This window comes from Epinephelus fuscoguttatus, linkage group LG23, assembly GCF_011397635.1.
Source record: "Epinephelus fuscoguttatus linkage group LG23, E.fuscoguttatus.final_Chr_v1".
Classification (NCBI taxonomy): Eukaryota; Metazoa; Chordata; class Actinopteri; order Perciformes; family Serranidae; genus Epinephelus; species Epinephelus fuscoguttatus.
Window position 1 is genome coordinate 36,465,182 of NC_064774.1, and position 25,614 is coordinate 36,490,795.

Consider the following 25,614-nt stretch of genomic DNA (forward strand, 5'->3'; position numbering starts at 1 on the left):
GATTCCAGGTAGCATTAAACTGCTTCAGCTGTTGAGCACACCAAATGTGATCTGATTGCTAAGTGTTGGGTATAGTTTAGTAGACCTAGCTGCTCTCATGTCTCAAGATGTATATGGTCAATACTACAGTGTTGTACTTTTCAATTTGTTTGTCTGAAAACTGGTTCGCCTCTGTTATTTATTATTATTCAGCAGTTGTGCATACGTTTAATCTGTCCGTGTATCTATTGTTGTCCTCCTACTGAGGCCGCAGCTTTATGTCTTTCTTGCTGATAAACTCTGCTGCTTAGATAACATACTGTACTGTCGGCTTGATATGGTAAAGAACTGTTATTTGGGACAGCATGCAGAATTAATCTTGCCTTGTCTAAATTGACTTGCCATGCAGTACAGCACTGTGCACTCTGACAGACCAGGAGCTGAATCCCATTTATGTTTGATAATAGCAGAATATACATGAGCTGGCGGTACGGTGGAGGAGAATCCCTATAGTAGGATAAAATGGTCAAATCATGTAGATGCTTGTGTCTACATGTTTGTGCATGTGTGCATGTATACAAATGTGTGTAAATGTGTGTATGCATGAGTGTTTGTGAATGTGTGTGGGAAGAATTAAACCCTCATTAGGCAGCAAAAATACTGGGCCTTTATCCTCAGGGATTATCCTCCTAGTACTCCTAGCAATACTCGTCTCGTCTCGTCTCGTCTTGTCGTCCTCCGCTTATCCGGGTCCGGGTCACGGGGGCAGCAGCCTCAGCAAAGAAGTCCAGACAGTCCTTTCCCCAGCCACCTCCATCAGCTCTTCCGAGGGAACCCCAAGGCGTTCCCAGGCCAGCCAGGCGATGTAATCCCTCCAGCGTGTCCTGGGGCGGCCCTGAGGTCTCCTCCCGGTTGGACATGCCCAAAACACCTCCCAAAGGAGGCGTCTGGGAGGCATCCTTACCAGATGCCCAAACCACCTCAACTGGCTCCTCTCGATTTGGAGGAGCAGCGGCTCTACTTCGAGTCCCTCCCGGATGTCCGAACTCCTCACCCTATCTCTAAGGCTGAGCCCAGCCACCCTGTGGAGGAAACTCATTTCGGCCGCTTGTACTTGCAATCTCGTTCTTTCGGTCACTACGCAGAACTTGTGCCCATAGGTGAGAGTTGGAATGTAGATCGACCGATAAATTGAGAGCTTCGCTTTGTGGCTAAGCTCCCTCTTCACCACAACGGACCGGTTAAGCGTCCGCATCACTGCTGACACCGCCCCAATCCGCCTGTCAATCTCCCGCTCCATCCGACAGGATGCCCCTGGGGACACGGTCGTAAGCCTTCTCCAAATCCACAAAGCACATGTGGACTGGTTGGGCGAACTCCCATGCCCCCTCCAGCACCCTGGCGAGGGTAAAGAGCTGGTCCACGGTTCCGTGTCTAGGACGAAAACCACATTGCTCCTCCTCAATCTGAGGTTCAACTATCGACCGGACCCTCTTCTCCAGCACCCTGGCATAGATCTTACTGGGTAGGCTGAGGAGTGTCAGCCAGGACAGCCCTACAACATCCAGAGCCTTGAGATATCCAGGGCGAATCTCGTCCACCCCTGGGGATCCGCCGCCACGTAGCTCCTTCACTACTTCGATGACTTCCGCCCCCAAAATTGGACGACCCACCCCCAAGACCCCCGGCTCTGTTTCCTCACTGGAATACGTGTTGGGATTGAGGAGCTCCTCAAAGTATTCCTTCCACCGCCCGACAATGTCCCCAGTTGACGTCAGCAGCTCCCCGCCCCCACTGTAAACAGTGTGAGCAAGTTGCCACCTTCCCCCCCTGAGGCGCCGGACGGTTTGCCAGAACCTCTTTGGAGCTGATCGATAGTCTTCCTCCATGTCCTCACCGAACTCCTCCCACGCCTGAGTTTTTGCCTCCACGACTGCCGCTGCTGCGCTCCGCTTGGCCCACCAGTACCCGTCAGCTGCTTCTGGAGACCCACAGACCAACCATGCCCTGTAGGCCTCCTCCTTCAGCCTGACGGCTCCCCTCACCTCTGTTGTCCACCAGCAGGTTCGGGGGTTACCGCCGCGACTGGCCCCCGCGGCCTTGCGGCCACAGCTTGCAGCAGCTGCCTCGACAATGGCAGAGCGGAACAAGGCCCATTTGGACTCAATGTTCCCCTCCGCCCTCAGAACATGGTCGAAGCTCTCCCGGAGGTGGGAGTTGAAGATCATCGTGACAGGTCCTTCCGCCAGGCGTTCCCAGCAGACCCTCACTGCTCGTTTGGGCCTGCCAGGTCTGCGCAGCATCCTCCCCTGCCACCTGATCCAACTCACCACCAGGTGGTTATCAGTTGACAGCTCTGCTCCTCTCTTCACCCGAGTGTCCAGAACATATGGTCGCAGGTCAAATGATACGACTACAAAGTCAATCATTGACCTGCGACCTAGGCTGTCCTGGTGCACCGATGGACGTCCTTATGCTCGAACATGGTGTTAGTTATGGCCAAACTGCGACCCGCACAGAAGTGCAATTACTGAACACCACTCGGGTTCAGTTTGGGCAGGCCGTTCCTCCCAATCATGCCCCTCCAGGTCCTGCTGTCATTGTCCACGTGAGCGTTGAAGTCCCCCAGTAGAACAATGGAGTCCCCAGTCGGGGCACTGTCCAGCACCCGTCCCAAGGACTCCAAAAAGGGCGGGTACTCTGAGCTGCTGTTCGGCGCATAAGCGCAGACAACAGTCAGGACCCGTTCCCCGACCCGAACGCGTAGGGACGCAACCCTTTCGTCCACTGGGGTGAACCCCAACGTACAGGCAGAGAGTCCGGGGGCTATCAGAAAGCCCACCCTGGCCCTCCACCTCTCACCTGGAGCAACTCCAGCAAAGGAGAGAGTCCAACCCCTCTCGAGGACTTTGCTTCCAGAGCTGGAACTATGTGTCGAGGTGAGGCCGACTATATCTAGCCGGTAGCGCTCAATCTCTTCCACAAGCTCCGGCTCCTTACCTGCCAGAGAGGTGACATTCCATGTCCCAAGAGCCAACTTCTGTAGCCGAGGATCGGACCGCCAAGGCCCCCGCCTTGGTCTGCTGCCCGATCCACACTGCACCGAACCCTTCTGGATCCCTCTGCGGGTGGTGGGCCTGCAGGGGGACGAGCCCATGTAGCTGGTTCGGGCTGGGCCCGGCCGGAACCCATAGGCAAAGGCCCGGCCACCAGGTGCTCGCCCACGGGCCCCAGCCCCAGGCCTGGCCCCAGGGCGGGGCCCTGGTAACCCTCCGGGCCAGGTACGCCACCTATTGTTGTTTTCCGTCATGAAGGGTCTTTTGAACCGTTCTTCGTCTGACCCTTCGCCCTGAACCAATCTGCCATGGGAAACCCTACCAGGGGCGAAATGCCCCCGACAGCACAGCTCCTAGGGTCATTAGGGCACTCAAACTCCTCCACCACGATAATGTGACCGTTGTCCGAGGAGTCCTAGTAATACTAACCCACTGATATCAGATGTGTGGACAGAGAACAATGGCATTTTGTCCACAGTTGTCAAAACCAGTTGTTTGAGAGAAGGACCTACAGGCACTGCTTAGAGCTTAAAGAATACCTGTTGGCTATTATGCTTATTTTCAGGGTCATATTTGTAATCGTGGGGTCTAGTGGAATAGTTTTTTGTGCTTTAATGTAAAAAAAAACAAAAAAAACCCCAAAAAACCCACTTTTTGTCCTTATACTGCCCATTGCTGCAGCATTTCAATCTGAAACACTATGTTTGGGCTTATGTCCTGCCTTGCTTAGGGCGTGTATCAGAAACATCACGCCCCTTAACTGAGTTTCACCTTGGGTGGCTACATGAGCTGCTAAAAACCCACTATGGCTAAGATAAAAACAGCGGCCGTTCACTCTCATCAATGTGAGTGAAGAAACTCAAGCTGATAAACTCCAAACCATCTTCGCAACAAAGACTGGAGCAGGACGTTTCACAGCGGTAAGTTTTTTGTTGTGTAGCTGTCTTATATTTCAGCTGTAACATGAAAACTGTAACTTATCTGTTCCTTTGACTGAAGTTGAAAACGTCTGCTGCAGAGTACAAAAGGTTTCTAATAATATAGTCAATTACTACATTATGTGGAAATACCAACAGTAGCACTCACCTGTTATATGCAGTGGTGGTGTTTTTTAAATCTAAGCAGGCTTATCTATGATCAGACTAATGTAGCTTGTGTTGGGTAATAATACCAAAGTTATTATAAATTCAGCTACTAACACATTCCCCGGGAAAACCACACAGGTTTTAACTCATGAATTCAACAATTTTACCACAGCAGTTTGAGATGACAGATTTCTGTACAGAAACAAATGCTTTTTTTTTAAGTCCCTGAATTTGTAAAGCATCTTTGAGTGCCTTGAAAAGCGCCATTTAAGTATAATGTATTATTATTATTATTATTATGATTAATAATAAAAATTACGAGTGCAGTCAGATGTCATGTTTACTGTAACATTCTACTTAAATGTAGCTATATTTTATAATCAGCTCCACATTATGTTTGCAATCTAATTATGTACAATGTACCAATGTTTCACAGTTTCTCCTGTGATAACATCATTTTATATAAAATCACAGTTTCATAGTAAAACACATGTTGCTTCCTGGATCAGTATTTGTTCTATGCAGTAGTGGTGTCTCCTGAGTCTTTATTTGCTTACATATAAAACAGTATGCCTTGTCTCCTTTTTACTTATTAGGAACCCTGCAGAACATCCACAACATTTACAGGTATGACTATGGACCCTTGAGACATAGAACTGAAGAAGAATAAATGTTTATGACATGTGATACAATTGCGTAAACTCAATTCTAAACACTAAGGTTTCATTATACCACAAACCCCACTAATAAAAAAATAACAACTTAGTCTTTTGTCAAAAGAACTTTGTTCTTAGCAAATGTAAAAATTGAAAACTACAAAAAACTTTGTAAATAATATAAAATAGATAGATACATAAACATAAACACTAATAGTGTCCAATACTTTCCATTCAGGCGTCCATCCCGTCTTGTGTTGTACTACGAATACGTCAGGAGTTTCCTGATCTGGCTTGTCACTGTGTTGGCCTCCAGCTCCTCCTTGGCTGAAGTAAGAGATGTGTAAGACTTTGGAATTGATTGATTGATAAGGCAACCACTTCCTCCTTTGAGGATCTCTCATACTGGGTTGCCAGGTCCTTTGGGATGGGGCTTTTCTGCATCTCCTCAGCAAGTGGCACTAGGTTCTCAAACACCTCCACAAAGATGAGCCTCATCAGATCATCTACATTCTGTAAAATATTGCAATTAGATATTGATTTCCTTGTGTTTTTAAATTAAGTGCTTCCCTGAATCCACCTGTCTTGTATATATTTTCAAGTATTGCCATAACTATTTCATATATTTTCTCTGATATTATTATGTTGGTAATGAAAATAAAATTATTTACAAATGACTGTATGTAGGGTCTTTTTTACAGCCTTTGCTGAGGGTAAAACAAAACTAAAAGAAGACATTGTTGCTTTACTTTTCCAACATGAAAAACAAACAAACACACAAAAAAACTCTGCTAATAGCTCATAGTAACATACACAAAAAATATGAAACTTATGAAATATCAGATTCCTCTCACTCTGCCAGGGTTACATGTTGAGGGTCTACTAGTTCTGTTTAAGTTTCTTAACTCAACATGAGGTTGCATAATTGGTTTGAAACCGATGCCCTTTATAGGTGTTGATGACAGCCTAAAGTCCAAATGAAAGAAAATATGTGTGTGTATGTATGTATGTGTGTATGGATTCACTAACTGGTCGTTCACTTCTAAAGCTGCACTTACTCAGATTGATTTGAATATTGGACAAAAAACCTGTATCATATCATCACTGCCACATACTCCAGAAATATAATCTTTTTACTTTTGATAATTTCACAAAGTTCAAGTATGCCTGCGCAATATATAAAATCTTGAAAGGTTTAGCATCGTCCCCAATGTCTGTTTATGTTAAGCAGAATGAAAACATCAGCTACACGACCAGGGCCACCACACGAGGGGATTGTGTAATTCCGCTCAGGCGTACCTCGTGTGGGCAGTCAGTACTTTCGTTTGCAGGTAGCCACTAGGGATGGGCAGCACAAGCAAAAACGCTATTCGGAGCCACGCACACAGGGATCCATTCATCATTACGCCAGCGCCACACCGCCCGTGGAAGTGCTGCGAAGCGCGGCGCACCGACATTCTCGCCGGAGCACATCCGTTCACAACAGGCATTTCTCCACGTTCTGCTCCCAGCTGTTGTCTCCGTCACCCAGCTTGACACATTCGCTCGCGGCTCGCAGCTCGCCGCTTGGGAATAAGACGGCGAATAGTAATAATCGCATTAAAAAATCGATTTTTCAAAAATAAAACGACTAATCGAAATTCGAAAATCGTGACCCATCCCTAGTAGCCACATCTGGAATAGTACACCATCCATGATACGGGACTGTAACACACATGCCACTTTCAAAATAAATCTTAAGAAGTGGCTAAAAAGTACACAAATTTGTAACCACAGTTAATGAGTTGATGTACAATATATGTCTTTTTCTTTTCTCTCCTTTTTCTTTTATTTTATTCTATGGTTCTTTCTCTCCTTCTTTTTTGTGTTTAGTTACCATGCACTTTACAATATAACTGACTCCTACAACCAATTAATCACATCTACAACAAGAACTATGAACTGGACCTTGCATTGTTGCAGTTTTACACTCCATCTACACACCCCAAACAGTCCCTGCTCCTCTGGCTGCAGTTTATTATTTATTTATCTATTTATTTCTTTTTTCTTTTTCTCCTTCTCTTTCTTATTTATTTATTTATTTATTATTATTTATCTATCTATCTCTTTTTTCTTTTTTCTTTTTTTTTTTTGCTGGTCTCAGGCTCAAATGTTTACCATGTATTTTGCAAAGTAACTAACAGCTCTTGGAAAATAGCTCTACAGCACTTTAATTTCTAATGTTTTACATTACTCCAGCACTTTAACCCCCAATGTCTCTACATCTATTACTGTCATCTATCAAATTCACTCAAATTCAAAATACTGCTGCGAGTCGTGTCCGCCACCCCTCCCCTACAGATTTGAGGTTGCTGGACAGCGGCATGCTGGAGACTGATTTGTTTGCCCACGAACGGCTGCTGTGGCACGGCCGTGTCGCCGCGTCCTTGATCTTCAGTTTTCCAGTGGACCGTTCGAGCAAGTCCGGCTTCTCTGCTGCTAACGCTGCTGCCGGGATACAGCTGAGGAGGAGCCGGCTGCTAATGCTATGTACCAGGACACTGCTAATGCTGCTTGCCATGCTGCTGTAGCTCATGCTGCTGTAGCTCAGTCGTAACTGTAACTGATGCTGAGATTCTACTGACTGCGTGACTGGTAGACGGCGGTGGGTGGCGCAACAGGCCAAAACACAAATTGAAAACATAAACATGATTTGCGGACTGTAAAAATGTTTTTTAAATGCGAATATTCTGGCTGTACTATTGTTGTCGGTGAGATCAGTATGTTTTATTAACATTATTCCTTTACTCTCTGTGACATATTAGGATGATTTTATGACGATTTGCTTTAGATTTGTATAGCTTCTTTAAGTGTTAAGACTTACCATTTCGAACTGCAGCCATGTCTTGACTGGACTTCTTTTAGAGTATAAAAACATTGCCGCTAATGCCCTTTTTTTCCTGTCGTGAGGAGTGGAAGGTGTGCTGGTGGATGCACAATGCTTGTAAGTTGTGCTGTTGTCCACGTTTTTCACATTGACGAGTCTGTATGTGTGCTGTTTCTGTCTCCCTGTTTCTCTCGGTTTCTTGTGAGTGAGTGTTTCCCTCCCTCTCTCCCTCCCTGTCCTGTGTGTCTGTGTTCTCTCTCTGTCCCCCCCCCCAGCAGCCAATAGTGATGTCAATGTGTGTGCTTCCACTGGCTGCGGCTGTGCTGCGTTCCAGCTCCGTCACAGCTGCGGCACTCCGGAGCCCTCCGCGACAGATACGCACACTTCTACTTTTGCCAGACGCTGAAACACAACGCAGCAATTCAGCACAGAGCAGATCGTGTGTGGCAGGAAGTTGTGCATGGAAACAAAATAAAACATCTGGTTCATTTTCAAAATAAAATAATAAAATGCAGCGTTCACGGCAGATCATATTTCCCTGCACTACACCTTGAAAACGTTCTAATGGGCGGAGGCAGGCCTGAAGTCAACAGGTCAGAGGTATTCAGATGTCATTTCACCCCGTTGACACCATGGACGAGGAGATGTTAATCACTGAGGTGCACCAAGATGTCTTCCTACTACTCCTCTGGTTTTGTGGTTCTGTTTATAGAAATTACATCTTGTTATATCGCGCAATAATGTGTGAATTTGCGAGATCTCGTGGGACCTCGTGACTCCCGCTGTCCGGAGGAGCTGCACTGCTCCGCACAGCAAACGCAGCCAGTGGGTGTTGACGGACGGCGGAGCACGCAGCGGATAGCCAGCGCAGCTGTTCCGCAACGGACACGCATCCAGTGGAATTCCGGCTTAAGTGTTTTCCCAAAGATGAAAGGAGTGAGGTGTGGGCTTCAGTATGTGACTTTGTGATGGGAAAGATTCGTGCACACCAACCATCTGCTCAGACAACAGAGGAACCATCACCAAAGAAGAGCAGGATGTCCATCTGCTTGCTGGGTTCTTCAGATACAGATATAAAGGAAGAGGAGGAGTCCATAGAGCATTGTCTGGATCTCTGCAAAGCAGAACCCAAAATGGACCAATGATGGGTAAAGAGGGAAGGAGCACATGCCAGGCCATTGCACGCAAGTACCTGTCAACCCCTGGGGTTGATGGGGGGTGTTGTGGGGAGATGCTACGCGAGTGGTTACGTCATTGCATTCAGCCGGAATGCAATGAGTGGTCGGCGTTTTCTTAGATCCATATGAGAATGGTATGATTATGAGTTTTTGTTTCTGGTGGAATTCACTTACATTTTAGTGTGCCATCAGCTCGTGCACACGAGATAAGCTAAATTGAGCGCACGAGATACTAAAACGTGCGCTCGACATACAGTTATTTCCCACACTGAAAGCTCAGACAGGTCACTGTCTGAGTCAGTACCATGGCTGTGTACTATTTATAGACGAGGTATTGGCTCTCTGCCAAGTTTTCCAGCGCATCCGCTTGAATGAATTTTTGTTGGGAGGGGCGGGGGAAGCACACACGCTTATCAATGATTAAGGATTTGATTTGAAGTTATTTTATAATAACATGCAGTTATAAGAGAACTACAATGTTTTGTTAAGAAAATGAAACTTTGATAACTAAATCAAGCCATTTAAGGAACAATATAACCCTGTCTGCCGGGATGAACGGACCGCATGATGGGGTCAAACGGATCATGTGTATAATTAACCACAAAACAAGCAAATACTTCATCTTAATGACATATAACACTCATTATGCTTCAGCTAAAACCTCTAAACAAATGACCATTTTGAATTGAAATTAGTTTATCATGTTAAATGTCCGCAATTGTATGAAATTGCTCCAATGCGTTAACCAATCTTTGTGCATAATCACACAGCCGATATGCCCTGCAAACACAGTGGGACTATTTTCTGAAAGCACAGAGCAAAGAAATGTCTTTTTCTCCCCTGGTCTGCTGTCAGCACAAGCGGGGATTTCAGCACCATGGACAGTGCGCATACAGAGACCTGACAAGTGTCTCCTTTAAATGTGTTTGCTGCTAGAGAAATTATACATAATAAATGAAGACAGTGACATATTTTCAATAAAAAACAATCAGTTGAACGTTCATTTCAAGCTTTTGTAGTATAGCGAATTTCGGAATTGTGCGAGTGACGGAGAGCGGGCGGCAGTGTTTGATGCAGGAAACTCGATATGGACTTGAAAATCAATTTCGGAGTGGGGGGTTTTTGGAATGGAGGGCTGTCCCCTGTTGGAACATTGTGTGCGCACAGCCCTTCACCACCTGGCTCCTAAAATAAACACCTATTTTATTAAATAATCATGCTTCCGTGTTGTGCCATTCAAATAACAAGAATTGCGGTTTAATACTCTTAATTATAACAGCCAGCTTATTGAAAAATGTTGGGTGTCTCCTCAACATCTCCTCAACAGTTCAAACTCTGCAGCCTCTGCTCCTGCTCTGCTTGGAGCAGGTGTGTTTGGGGGTGTGGCTCAGTGGCACTCTGTGCCATGCTAATTTGTACATTTTTAGGAAATAATTTTGCAAAAGTAAAGGCAGGGAATTCAAACTTAGCAGACCTTAGCAGACCTTATAGAGGTGGGAAAATGCTGAATAACACAATAAAGAAGAGGGAAAACCCCAAAAAGCATAATAGGTCTCCTTTAACAGTCAAATATAAGACTATAAAGAAAAAAACTGTTATAAAGTAGGAGGTCTCTTTTAAAAAAGTACTCATTTAGCATTTCACTCCTATAACACTGTCACACCCACAGTGGACATTATAAAAAAAAAAAAGATCAGAATCAGTGCAGCAGAACCAAAAGTCTTTACTATTGTCCCCATTCTCTGGTCATACTTTTGCCTTCTTGGGTGCACTCCAAATCTCTGTCCACCAAAACATCCTGCTTTTAAAAAAACTTTCTGCAGTACTGATTTTGAACTTGTAACTGGGTTAGCATTGCACTTCTTGAACATTGGTGGACTACTGCAAACTGGTCTCACTCCATAGTCATTGAAATCCAGCGTTTGAGAAGTGACTTCTGGCCTCAGGCACCAACAAAAAAAGCTGCCCCTTCTCATCAGCATGACACGCAGCTGGTCGCCGTTATAGTTTAACAGCACCCAGCAACATCAAGGGGAAATGCCACAGGACAAGAGCAAAAGTTAGAGGTAAAAGTCCTATTTGGGGCAGACAGGAGGGTTGGTGGATGGGTCCAACAACCACCAACTTTCAACAGGGTAAGATTGTAAAGGCAAAACATGTTCTTTTCTCCTAAACCCAACCATGTGCTTTTGTTGCCCAAACCCAACCACGTGCGTGTGTCTGCTAAAAGTAGTGCGGCGTCTGCAATGTCCTGTGGGTACCCCAGGTTGGTTGCCTTACGCTGCAGAAAGCCTTTGGGCTTGGCACGAGAACCACTGTGGTAAGTGGCTGGCAGCTGCTGGTTCAGATGAATCTGGGGCAAAGAGGTTGGTCAGCAGGTGCTGGTCTACTTCGTTCTGATTACTTGCTGATAATAATGGTGAAAACAATATCGTTGGCTGTTCGATATTGTTGTAAAAGTTATTATTAATGAGCAAAAATGTTGAAAACACTGGAAATAAAAGAAAACTGGATCAGCAAAATTTAAAAGTTTAAAATAACTTTGATCGTGAGCACAAAAAGTTACGCATGAGCTAAATAAAGTAAAAACGAAAGAGCATATGCAAACATAACAACAAGAGACTAAAAATGAAGAAGAGCGCAACACGAGAGTATACAAAAAGCGGAAATTACAAAAGGATGGAAAATACAAGAAGCAAGAGAGTAACAAGAGTAACAAGAGGAATAAAACAAGAGGAATCACAAGAGCACACAAGAGAGACAAGAGAGCGAGCTGTGCCGAGCACACACATATTTATCTGGCCAACGTGGGTGGATTTGATAAGGCAGCCTCTCTCTAGTTAAAAAATATAGTCTCATCGTGTTATTTCGGAGGAAACTTAATGCCTTTCTTATACGAGGTTGTATACTTTGATATGTTACGCGCAATGGACACAAACTCTTCCCATTATGGTCAAAATTGATTCTTAACATCCAATTAAAAATACAAATTAACATTAAATCAAAATACAGTTACTATGCCGTGGTATCAACTAGGCTACTTCAAATACACACACCCTAGACTAACCTATAGTGGCAATATATATAATGAAAAACAAAATGAAGAAAGCACATATTCATGCAAACAGGCTGATCAATAATTCCCAATTATATCTTAATTCAAACTATAAAATTGACTTCCTTATCCGAACTCTTCTTAACTCCACCACAAGATGGCAGTATGGCTCCCAGTTAGACAAGGGGTTAACAGTTGAAATTGAAATTGAATTCTGCAACTTATCAATCTTTTGTTTTACAGGGTTAAAGCAAAGTATCATTCAGATAGAAACATGATAATACACGTGTACAAGTTTAGGACAGCAAAGCAACCAACAAAGAGGAACAAAATGAATAATCTCACTTCCAACAGACATTTCAATTTTGTCACACAGAAACATTTGGTAAGAGAGGGGATGGCGTGATTCCCTAGGGTGACAAGAAGGGACAGGATGTGGGGGAGAAAAGAAGCATTGTCTTAAGATCCTAGCAGGGCTGTTAATCAAAGCGTTGCCTCAGGGCGGAGGATGGGAGGAGGAGGGGAACTCTCTCTTGCAGCAGTTTTCATATCAGAGCAGCTGAATATCACTCAGCTCAACAACCAACATGGAACACCATCTAAAATGGTGGCATAAAGCTGCGTTCATACCAAATGCGAATTCGGAAATTCGCGCGTCAAGATTACATACAAAGTTAATGCAAAGACGCGATTAGACACGAATTCGCGCCGGGTGGTGCGATGGACGTGAAATTCGCGTCCAACGCCTCATCGCTCGAGTTGAAAATATTGAACTTTTGAGGCGAATTCGCATGACGCTGTGCCGCGAAAGCCAATCAGCGTTGAGATTCTCCCAACGTCACTGGCGTGTGTCAACAACAATAAACTGCTACTCACCGGAGACAGATGGACAGGCGCTCCGCAGCTGAAATGGAGCGGCTGTAGTTGGTGTCCTGCCAGGAGATCCTGGCGCCAACCCTCGCCAACAGGTCCTCAAACTGGGCCCCAGTCAGCCTGAAGTACTGCTGAAAGCGGCTATCATCCAGACGGAGTTCCTGGAGGAGGTGGTGAAACTCGCCGAGCTGGATGCGCTTCTGCAGGACAGGGTGAACCCAAAAACGGCGGCGTTTGGCCCTCCGACACATCTGAGACTTCCAGAGGAGATAAACAACAAAGCAGCGATGGTGGTTATCTTGCCATGGTCGTCAGTGACGTCTTGACGCCCTGACGTCCAGTTGTTGATGCTGAGATGAAGGAGAAACTTATCATCGCGGTGTGCGGCTACCCGGAGCTATATGATACTACATGTCTACTCTGCAGAGACCGCAATAAAAAGCAGCAGGCTTGGGTAAAAGTTGCCGAGGAGACTGGTCTACTTGGTAAGTTCTGTAAATATGTGTGTTTAATTAGTTTGCAGAATGGTTGTACTATGTACGTTAGCACTAGCTTAGCTCCGGTTAGCACAGCCGACTTCCCCGCTACTCGCGTGAATGACGCGATGACGCAAATGAACAAAATGGTCAGGCGTCCAAACTCGGGCGTTACGGGCGGCGCGTTACTTGCGTCATGCGCGTGTAATTCGCTTCACTCGCGCCCGGTGTGAACACAGCTTAAGTTGTTTTCAGGTTGTTTGCTTTATCATGCTTCCTCAGCTTTCCTCTGTAACACTTGGTGGCTTTGAGTGTGGACATATTAGAATTGGCATATTTCAGTATTTTAAGTCAAATAAAACACGTGTTCAAACACATACACTTTGTTAACATTGCTGTCTGCTCAGAGCTGATGTGTGGAGCATAGATGACAGCGCCGCATGTGGGTTGTGTGTTGTGTTAGTGTATTGAACACACTGATCGCAGCGGTGCCTGGATGGGGTGACGTGTGTGGTTGTGCTGCTGCCGTGGTCCTGCCTGATGCCTCCTAGTGCTGCTGTTATCATTAGTCATACTTCTACTATTATTATACACATATGATTATTGTCACATACATATACTATCATATATTAATATGTACCATCAGGATATTGTACCATGATAGCCATTATTATTATTTTTCCTTATCTGCTGTGAGGGTCCAAAGGACAGAGGGATGTCATATGCTGTTAAGCCCTCTGAGGCAAATTGTTATTTGTGATACTGGGCTTCATAAATAAAATTGATTGATTGATATTAAGCCCTATATTCAGTGTTCAATTCAGTGGTGGTGACACTTACTGTACTGTACTTAATGTACTCATTTACAAGCTTTTCAGGGTCTTCATTGAGATACACAGCTAGCGCTTGTAGGCTGCTGTCCTGGTTGCGATGGTGTCGTTCTGCAAAACACAACAGGAAATAGACTCTATTTATCCATTTCAGCTATAGACTGAAGCTCTGCTACTGCTTTGACTAAGGCTGTACCTGAATCAGAATTTTGTCAGTCAAATCAGATTTGGCTGTTTAATACGAATCTTCAACATCAATCTCAAATAATAAAAAAAAATGAATGAATAAAACAAATAAATACTCAACTTGAAAAAATCTCACTTAACAGCGGGGTGTCCAGCTGATGATTCAAATTGTTGACTTTCAGGGGGTAGCCCTAGCTTTGACTAACTGAAGCCCTTGTTCAACAATATTGTGTGCTGCTTGAAATATTTCCAAGTATGGGCACCCTGGAAGAACACCTGTTGGAGCACGTACCACACATTAAGTGAGTTCGTACCACAGCAGCCTGGGTTCGAATCCGACCACAGGCCCTTAAATGTCATCCCCTCTCTCTCTCCCCTGCTTTCCTCTCTCCCTCTATCATGACTATCCAATAAAAAGCATAAATGCCAAGAAAAACGGTCTTTGTATATATGCTGTCAACTTGAAATAAGCACACATTTTTTCAAAAAAATATTTAAACTAGTTTAAACAGTTGTCTCACTGTGTAGACCCAACAGTGCAGCGCCAACAACAGACTCGGAGGAGACAGTACAAACCCGTCCTCCCGTCCGTCGTTATGGGGAACGTAAGATCGCTCCCCAACAAGATGGACGAGCTGTCAGCGCAGACTCGTCATCAGAGGGAGTACCGGCAGAGCAGCGTGCTGGTGTTTACTGAGACATGGCTGAACACGGAAGTACTGGACACGATCGCAGCGCTGGACGGATTCCAGCTCATCAGACATGACAGGACAGCAGACAGTGGTAAGAGGAAAGGAGGAGGGCTGGCTGTGTTTGTGAATGATAGATGGTGTAACTCTGGGCACATCACTATTAAGGAACAGCATTGCTGCAGGGACACTCAGCTGCTGGCTGTTGGCATGAGACCATATTATCTACCCAGGGAGTTTTCTCATGTCATTATGGTAGCAGTGTATGTCCCCCCGTCTGCAAAGGCAGAGTCTGCTTGTGACATTCTCCACTCTGTTACAAGTAGGCTGCAAACACAGCACCCTCAGGCCCTCCTTCTGATCTCTGGGGACCTCAACCACGCCTGTCCATCCACCACCCTGCCCACCTTCACCCAGTATGTTTCCTGCCACACCAGAGACAATAAAACACTGGATTTATTTTATGCCAACTCCAAGGAGGCATACCACTCATCCCCCCTGCCCCCCCCTGGGAAGAGCTGATCACAACCTGGTTCATCTTCTGCCTGTTTACAAACCTCTGGTGCAGAGGTAACCAGCAACCACCCGCACTGTGAAAAGATGGTCTGAGGAGGCTGAGGAGGCCCTGAAAGACTGCTTCGAGGCCACTGTGTGGGAGGTACTCAGTGATTGCCATGGGGAGGACATTGACAGTATGGCATCATGCATTACGGACTACATAAACTTCTGTGTGGAAAGCACTGTACCCACCAGGACAGTACGCTGCTTCTCCTTTTTTTTTTTTTCTACCTGTCTGCCTTGGTCTTCGTAGCTTAGCGCCACAAAAGCTATAAGCTTCTTATGAAGATTGATGCACTGTTAATCTTGCAGTCAAGTATTTTTTTGTACGCTGCTTCTCCAAACACCAAACCCTGGATTACTCCAGAGTTAAAAGCTCTCCTGAAGGAGACGCGGAGAGCTTTTAACTCTGGAAATAAGGAGGAGCTGAAGGCCGTGCAGAAGGAGCTACGGAGAAACATCAGGCGGGGAAAGGAAGGATACATAAAGAAGATGGAGGAACAGCTGCAGCAGAGCAACGTCAGCAGAGTCTGGAGAGGTCTGAAAACCATCTCAGGACACAAACAGCCAGACTCCCAGGCCAGAGGCGACCAGCAGTGGGTGAATGATCTGAATCTATTCTTCAATAGATTTGATCAGCCTGCCCCTCCCCTGGCCCAGACATCACAGCTGCAACCCCCCTCATCCTCACCTTCACCTTCCCCCCCACCTACACTCCTGGCACACTGCTTCGACACCTCCCCCACCCCCACTTCTCCGGACATCACCCTTCCCCCCACCTCATCACCTCCACCCTCCAGCACACAGCCCCCCTGCTCCAGCTTGTCCTTCACTACCTGTCAGGTGAGAGATCAGCTGAGGAGAATAAAGACGAGGAAGGCTGCGGGTCCAGATGTCATCAGCTCCAGGCTCCTGAAGACCTGCGCAGACCAACTGTGCTCAGACCGGTGGCATTAACATCACACCTCATGAAGACTCTGGAGCGCCTGGTCCTGTCTCGTCTCCGCCCCGCAGTAGGCCCTTCAATGGACCCGCTGCAGTTTGCTTACCAGCATTGGCATTGGGGTGGACGATGCCGTCATCTTCCTCCTGCATAGAGCTCTTTCCCACCTGGAGAAGCTCGGAAGCTCTGTGAGAATCATGTTCTTTGATTTCTCCAGCGCTTTCAACACCATACAGCCTGCACTTCTGAGGGACAAACTGGAGCACATAGGGGTGGCTAATCACCTCACATCCTGGATCCTGGACTACCTCACGGACCGGCCGCAGTATGTCAGGACCCAGGATTGTGTATCGGACTTGGTTGTCTGCATTACAGGGACCCCGCAGGGGACGGTGCTGGCACCGTTCCTCTTCACCCTCTACACTGCAGACTTTTCATACCACACCCCCACCTGTCATCTGCAGAAGTTCTCTGACGACTCTGCCATAGTTGGCCTCATCACAGATGGGGACGACAGGGAGTACAGAGAACTGAGCCAGGACTTTGTGGACTGGTGCCTGAGGAACCACCTTCAGATCAACACGGGAAAAACCAAAGAGCTGGTGGTGGACTTCCGCAGGCGCAGACTCCTCCCCCCAACACCGGTGAACATCCAGGGAAAGGACATTGAGATGGTGACATCTTATAAGTACCTGGGTGTTCATCTTAACAATAAACTGGACTGGACTAATCACGTAACAGCACTATACAGGAAAGGCCAAAGCAGACTCTACCTGCTGAGGCGACTCAGGTCTTTTGGAGTGCAGGGGGCGCTCCTGAAGACCTTCTTTGACACTGTGGTGGCATCAGCCATCTTCTACGGAGTAGTCTGCTGGGGCAGCAGTGTCTCGGCTGCAGATTGGAAGAGACTGGACAAGCTGATCAAGAAGGCCAGCTCTGTCCTGGGATGCTCTCTGGACTCTGTGCAGGTGGTGGGAGAAAGGAGGATGACAGCCAAGCTGTCATCTCTGAGGACTAATGACTCCCATCCTCAGCAGGAGGAGATAAAAGCTCTGGAGAGCTCCTTCAGCGATAGACTGATTCACCCAAAGTGTGTGAAGGAACGCTATCGCAGGTCCTCCTGCCTGCTGCTGTCAGGCTACATAACCAGCACTGCTCACAGTGGACTGCACCATGGACACTTTATTGACACTATGGACACTTTATGGACACCACAGCAGTCTGCTGTTTTTGCACATACAATCACTTGCACCTTATCCACTGGCCATTTTCATTCACTGCTGCTCCTTATTATCCATATCCCATTATTATTTTTACTGTTATTGTTATTATTATTTATCGCCGTCTCTTGTATTTTTGTACTTATTTGCATGCCTAGTTATTTAAGTTTTTAAGTTTAAATTTGAAATCTTTAATCTGACTCTTTCCTCTTGACTGCTGTAACACTGGAATTTCTCAATTATGGGATCAATAAAGGTGTATCTTATCTTATCTTATCTTATCTTACAAGGACTGTGTCACTAATTCAACAGATGTGGAGAGGTCCAACAGTATTTACAAACTGGTGCTATCATCCAGGTGACGCTCACTGGCTGAGTCCAACATCAAGCCACTGGTGTTCCTCTACTTTAATCTAAAAGTGCATTGTGCAGTTTAATCAGATAGTGAGGATGATGAAATTTAGTAGGCATCTGCCATTTGGCTCAGTGTGATGGGTAGACTGTGTGAAAATTGTGACATTGGGTACTTTGTTACTGAAACCTTTTGAGACACAGAGATACATATATTATTTTGTTCTGTTACAAAATTGTGACCCCAGTTCAGTGACCTTGTGTGCACTTTTTTATGCCATAGTATTTGATTGCTTCATATACTATGTACTAGCTTCAGTACTTTTATTTTCTTTATTATGTTAATGCTTAATGCCAGTAAAATAGTCTCAACTACTAGGTTCCACAATGTTTTTTAGAATGGTATTGCAATTATTTGTATGTATTTTATAGGTAGTTTTTTGGCTTACTGTATGAAAACAATAATTTTAGGTAGTTTTTTTAATGTCCGCAGAATACTGTGGAATATTAACTTTCATGCTGCAGAACTAAGGACTGTCCTCCGTGGAATCAAGCCTTTTTCTCCGCAGGATGATGGGGGGGTCTAACTGTATCTGGGGGTTATCCACAGCAATTGAGGTATCTACTATGCAAGCAGTAGAGCCTAGACCGCTACAACAGTTGCACCCTACATTGGTATGACTGAAAATAAAAGTTACTGTAATTATATATAAACCTGGTCAATGACAGCCATGATGTTGGTGATTTTGCGTCCTGCTGCTCCTCCTTTCTTCTGGAACACTCTGGACAACTTGTCAGAGTAGTGGTCCTACTGTGACATAAACTTCGGGCACGTGTTTTAATGAGACAAAACCACAGAAAGTACAGAGAAAAGTTAAAACATAGCTTAAAATGTGTAAGTCTGCCAAAATAATACTAAACAGGTTAAGCCTTAAAGTTGAGTTAGATCTGGGCAATATCGACAAAGTCAAATGTCACAGTGTTTTTGACCAAATACCAGAAATATCATTATTGTCACAATATTGCGGGGGTGACCGTTGCTGCCTTCACAAAATATCAGTGAGATTTCTGATTTAAAAAAAAAAATCATCAGTAATGCCTGTATAATAGCTAAGTGGGTAAAGGCAAATAATAGAACAGCTAGAACAGTCTGGTTAGTTCAGAAAATGACATTGTTTTACTGTAATGCAGCCTTTAAAACCAGGAAAAGACAACACTTATGACATATCACCATATCAAATATCACACACCAGTCTCATATAACGATAACCTATAATACCGATATATTTCCCAGCCCTAACTTAAATTTTGAATACCCATATAGTCATACCATGTGTCAATTCGCTCAGAGCCAAATTCACAAAAGGATTGTGTGGCTTTTGCGGCTGCTAAACCGGTAAAAATAGAGCAAACAGATACCGTCTAATTCACAAAGCACGTGCAGAGGGTGAAATTCTCCACTAACTGCGCTGCCAAGCAGATTGCATCTTGGGGCTCCGGTGTTATTTGCAAACTTGGCGCTCCTTTGTGGAAGCCTCTCGCCCAGACTTTCCAGTGATCATGGCAGCAGTGATCATCTGTTAAATCAGTCTGTAAATAATATTTTCACATTATTATTATAATCATTATTACTTTAATGGCATCCAAAGATGTTGATGCGTTGAACAGATGACAGTCTGCAGCCGTTCTCAAAACGTACTTCTGTCACGCACTTCAAAAGCAACTTTCAATAATTTATTTTACGAAATGGGGGAAACAAACATGAACAAAAACGGTTCCATAATTCATATTAAATTCAAAAGATAACGAAAAAACAGCTACGAGTGAGATGGAATAATGATAAAGTGGTCAGACTTGGTCAAATCCACAGCCTCAACCCATCCGACACTGTTAGACTGACTCACCAGCAGACATCACTACATGAGGATACAGTATTCAGTACTTTGCCAAACAAAGTCTGCCATTGTTATGCCACGGTGTTCTTGGCGCAAAGCCAGCATTTATACTTTGCCATGTGGCTACTTGCAATCAGGGGCAAACTGCACTCAGCTGCCAAACTTTGTGGGCGTGTTTGTGCTGGTATATCATTAGCGCAATATCCTTTGTGAATAGGACGTTAAGACGGAGCAAACTGCTGGTTCAAGTGAAGTGTAATTCAAGGTGCTATCAGCAGCCGCAGTTCATTCTTTGTGAATTCGGCCCACAGTTGATAAAATCTAATTAAAAATAGAAAGCTAAATTTAGCATATCTAGACAACTCTGCATTGTTTTTTTTAATCAGATATCTGTGTTAAAATTAATTTGCTTCACAACTCATCACATTTGGTGCATTTATAACCTATAAAATTATGGACTGAAGACTTCATTATCACCGAAGCCAATGCATCTAAAATGTCTGACTTGAGTTTTGGACTTGGGCTCAGGAGTTTGCCTTCAGCAAGGAATTCCTGGTTTGCCTTTGACACATGCATCTCTACCTCATAGGTGAATGAAAGAATAGGAAAGCTGCGTGGCCAACCTTGACATCTTAGTGACGAGGTTGATGTGGTTGACTCAGAGGATGAGAGTATATATCCTAAAATCCTAAAAAAAATATAATTTTCTTGACTTTGATAACTTCTTATTTTATTCTGACGCATGCTTGATGTTTAAAATTATTCATAATCTTGTACCCCCCCCCCCCCCCCTCGGCCGAAGGACAAAGTCCCTCTTGTTTTTGGTACGTTTATTAGGGCCCGAGCGACGACAAAGTCGTCCGTGGGACCCTATTGTAATCGCACTGTTTATTTGGGCCCGAACAGGAGACCTGCGAGGTCCCTATTATTTTTCGAATGATTATTATTATTTTTTAATTTTTTTTTCTTTGTCCAAAAGGATCACATTTTTCACTGCCTGAACATACCCCAAAACTCATCAAACTTGGAATATAAGTCACACCTGGCGAAAAATTTTATAATCTATTGTCATCCTAAATTTCCACCACTAAGTGGCGCTATAATGAAAGGAAGTGCGTTTTGGCTAATAACTCCCATATACTTTGTGGCACATTAAAAAACCTTATATCCACGCGTTCAGTGAATTGTCCTGAATCTCGTGATATAGGCCATGCCCATTTCTGCCAATAGTTTTTTCCCCACAAATTCGCAAAATGTTGCAAACCTACTTTTTCGAACTCCTCCTAGGCAATTTCACCGATTTGCACGAAACTTTGCACACAGCATCTGTGGAGTCTCCTGATAAAAAGTTATTAAAAGAATTTTGATATTCCAAAGAGTACTGAAGTTATTTAATAGCAACTTCCTGCAGATTTAGTACAAAACAGGAAGTGTTGCATATCTCCACACTGGTGTATCCGAATTACATGAAACTCAGTTTACTACTTCCCCATGAGACCCTGAGGCTCTGTGCAAAGTTTCAGGCAATGACCACAAGGTGGCGCTCTTTAAATTGAAGTATTTCATATCTCAACATCGGTTGGGCAGATTAACACAAAACTTGGCATAATTATTGCTAAAGCCCTCCTGAGGATATTTGACGAAGGACTAACCGATCCGCCACTAGGTGGCACTCTGGTGGCCGTCTAATTTAATATTTGGCACTGTGCCATAACACCCTAACACTCATGGAAATAAAATTGATAGGGGTGGTATAGACTGGCCCCTGTAACTCACACACCAAAAATGACCAGCAGGTGGTGCTATTTTCAATGCAAAAGTGTTTTTGGCTAATAACGCCCACATAATATGTCGCACATTGTTAAACCTTCTATTTACGTGTTCTCTGAATTCAGCTGAATTGTGTGGTGTAAGCCACGCCCACTTTCGCGGCAAATTTCCATTCACTAAATCGCGACAAATGAAAAATGTACTTTTTCAAACTCCTCCTAGGCAATTTGACTAATTTGCACCAAACTTTGCACACAGCATCTGTGGACTCTTCTGACAAAAAGTTATTAAAAGAATTTTGATTGTCCAAAAAACACCCAAAATATAAAACAACAACTTCCTGCACATTGTTTTCAAAACAGACAGTCTTTCATATCTTGACCAAATACAGTCCGATTACCACAATACTTTTGCTGATTGTGTTCCATGGCCCGATGAGAGTTTTTGAAAAAATTCGGTGCAAATCAGCCAATGGGTGGCGCTCTGGTGGCAGTCTAATTAGTGTGAATGGAAGTAAATTGGAAAATCTTGAAATCCTCTTCAAAATTCATCAACTCTCAACCTCTTCTTCTCCCTCGTACTTTGAGCTAGAGACACCATGTCAACTTTTAGAGTCAGAAAACCTTGAACGCATTAACTGTACATAATCTGTCTATCTTTATCTTTATTTCGGCCATAACCAATATTCTTTTGTTTATCAACACTGGTAGATAACTATCTTGCCTCCAGGTGATCTTTGGCTGCTCCTGCTGCTACCGTCATAAAAGCAAGAGAATGCACATGCGCAGTTGCGCACTCTCAGCTGATTGTAAACAGATAAGATGGTGACAAGACGCAACGTCATGGGGCATATGATGCCTGGTATGCAGAGGACGGCAACAACACCTTCACAAAAGGAGGGAACATGAGAGCAGCTGACAAACGCAAGATAACGGCTTACCGTCTCCAGGTCCAGTAATTTCCTCTTTGGTTGGTGTCATGACTGCCCAGTACCTGGACAACCGAGCTCTGGCGGCACGCAGGTATGTGGCGTGTCAGAGAAGAAACGAGCCGTTAACATTTCTCTTTGTGTTAAGTAACGTTAACGGCGTTAGGCTGACCAAACGTCCTCTTTTGCCCGGACATGTCCACTTTTCACATCCCATCCAGTGCGTCTGGGGTTTTTTTTATAACCTGATAATGTTTTTCCATGTGTTTGTGTGTCTGTGTTAGAGTCCGGCACGGCTGCATATTTCTGTTCGAACCTGAACCGAGCCCGACATTATTTATAACCAAAGCACTGAGTTTGTGCCACACAGTTGTTACGGCTGAATTATTAATAAATGGTTGTGTGTTGACGTTCACCATGCTATCCCGACGTGCTTTAGGTTACGTATAATTTGTGGTTTATTAGCGTTACAAGCCTCTAATGTGTGTATAGCGCATCTCACTCGGTTAGCACTCGGCTAACTCCCGGGAGCATTCTCGGTGGTCGATGTTAGCCGAGACATGTCGGTGGTTGAACACTCGCTGAGCTAATGTGGACTAATGTTTGACTCCGTGGTCTGTTGTAGAGCATTGTGTTGTGTTTTGTGCATGTGCAGGTGTACGGGGGTTGCCGTGTGTTTGTATATCCGTTATTGTTCAATAAACATGCATTTTATCTCAGGATGTCTTGAAATTTTCTTCACCCCTTCTTCGTCCTGCAATGAATGAGTGTACCGGCTTTCTACTGCGCCACAGCGCCACTTTAGCGGTTGGGAGGTGTATTGTAAATTGGTAGTAAGTGTGAAATCTGTGACTATTCGGTCAGTACATTACATGTTTGATTTGAACGTTTATGGAGACGTGAATCGGTCGAGACTGGGAACCCCCAAATGAAAAACGGGGTTCGTTTTCAAGACGGAGGAAGGCGAGGACCCTATTGCTTTTGGTGCATTTATTAGGGACCGAGCCCGAAGGCAGAGGACTGCTCACAGAGCAGTCCTCACCAAAGGCGAGGACCCTATTGTTTTTGTTGCGTTTATTAGGGACCTCGGCCTGAAAGGGCGAGGACCCTCTTGTTCTTGTAAGGTTTATTATTATTATTCTTATTAGGGACCGAGCCTAGAGGCAGAGGACTGCTCACAGAGCAGTCCTCGCCAAAGGCGAGGACCCTATTGTTTTTGCTGCGTTTATTCTTTATTCTTTCTCCCGCCGCCTCTTTGAACTGAATTTGACCCCCTAAACATGCTCAAAAACTCACCAAAATTGGCACGCACATCAGAACCGGTGAAAAATTTTAGAAAATCATGACATTAACCCCTAAAGTCCCAAAATGGACTCTCTAGCGCCACCTAGGCACACAAAAATGGCCGCCACGGCCTGTAGGAACGTCGTAGAAACATGAAACCAAAAGTGGCGTGTTCGTCTCATGAAGGCCTAAAAATCACGCGTTGACACCCCTGACCTAAATCCAACAGGAAGTGAGATATTTGCCCTTTCAAAGTAAGATTTTGCCTTAAAACTGCCTTTCCTAAAAAATCTTCTTCTCTTCGCTTATCCAATCGGCTTCAAACTTGCACAGATGACAGATCAATGACTAATGAAATGATGACTAATCAAAACTTTTTCATTACTCGCTTAGTTTGGATTTTATGGCCTCCATAAGGTGAGATGTCAGAAAAACGTCCTGACGATCTTCGAAAGCTGTCCCATATAGTCTAGCAGCAAGTCCTCAAAAAAGGCTTTAGTTTTCGAGATACCCCTACCCGAGGTAGAACAAAACACAACAATGTTTTTTTAAATCTTCAGGGTCTCCCATTCATGAAATGGATTGTCTTCAACTTTTATTTTGGGGCAAAATTATTTTTGGGGGGCATTCTTTACAACTACCCCAATCTCTGAAAAAGGGACAAATCAGGCCAGTTCGGATAAGGGAAATATGACAAAAAAGCCAATTTCTTGAGAATGCTCACTCCTTTCCTCATAATATTTGCTGAAGTATAAAACAAGTGTCTGCCCTACATCACAAAAGAGTCAGAAAGTAATTCACTTTAAAAAATCCTGAAATATAACCCTGAAAACATGGCTTTAATTTAGGCGGAAATTGCATTTTTGTGATAATAAGAAAAGAGGGCTTCTTTACTTTTCTCTTATTTAACAGAAAATCATAAAGTCCTGTCAAATACACTGTTACTGTATTGTCTAAGGTGTTTTTGAAAAATAACCATTGGTTGTTTGGAGATACCTAGTACAGTTTTGTTGTAAATGAGGTTTCTATAGGTAAACCCTTCTCTAAAAACAGCCAAATTAGGTCATTCCGAATGAGGAATGGGTGGCATAGCCTATAAGTTAAGAATGCTTAATCTGATGGTCATCACACTTGGGAAGAAAAGACCAGGTGATTGAAAGGTTGAGATGTGTATAATACAGTCCTGTCAAGACCTTAAACATGAGTTTTATGAGTGGCAAGTTATGGGAAGTTTTATCCAGGGAGAAGAGATTCATTCTTCCGAATAGGGGAAGGGCAACATAAAACCACGTCATTTATTAATGGAAATCTATTCTGATCAGATTTACAATTTCAGTAGTCAGAACAATCTGTTCTACACTCAAACAGAAAGTGTATTAATAAATTAATTTAGCTGGGAATTATAAGGCTCTGAATACAGACAAGTGCTGCACACTTACAGTACACTTACAGTAAGTGTAACAGTAACAGTCAGTGTGGGGGCGGGGCTACTGATGGTCAGTTATTTTAAATCACAACATACAGCTCTGCTGAGGAGAAACATGAAATGCGCTGGAAACAAAAGGAACCACCAACCTAATGGCAAATAACAGGTAAGACAAATGTGCAAATGACATATTCCTTCATATTTTTAGATTAAAGAATAGTTTGTTTTATTTGCAAGATAGATTGGAAGTTGTAAGTCACTGGCAGGTGTTCTGATCTAGGCTGACAGAGGCTAGCATGAGTTAGCAGTT

The 25,614-nt window shown here is 44.3% G+C and overlaps 1 protein-coding gene across 3 annotated transcripts in view; it reads left to right on the forward strand.

Moving 5' to 3' along the window:
• The window catches only part of sorcs2 (sortilin-related VPS10 domain containing receptor 2), a 1,110,317-nt gene that overhangs the window by 849,251 nt on the left and 235,452 nt on the right, over nucleotides 1-25,614 (forward strand). The gene's annotated exons all lie outside the window — the stretch shown is intronic.